Here is a 219-nt window from a genome sequence, read left to right on the forward strand (position 1 = left end):
GCTCCAGCCCTCTGATCATAACTTCTTTAACTGCATCCAAATCCTCACGCTCACTTCAGAGAACAGCTAAAGGGTGTTCTTAACCACGTGCCGGCCAAGAACTTGAAACAAGAGTACTACAGGTTTTATTATTAAGTATCGCTCAGGCAGGCAGAAAGCCTCTCTGGAGTTACGCGCCCAGCGGCAGCCCCCAGCACACCCGCAGCCCGGGCACGCCCG

Source organism: Pygoscelis adeliae, unplaced genomic scaffold (genome assembly GCF_000699105.1).
Source record: "Pygoscelis adeliae isolate BGI_AS28 unplaced genomic scaffold, ASM69910v1 Scaffold243, whole genome shotgun sequence".
Classification (NCBI taxonomy): domain Eukaryota; kingdom Metazoa; phylum Chordata; class Aves; order Sphenisciformes; family Spheniscidae; genus Pygoscelis; species Pygoscelis adeliae.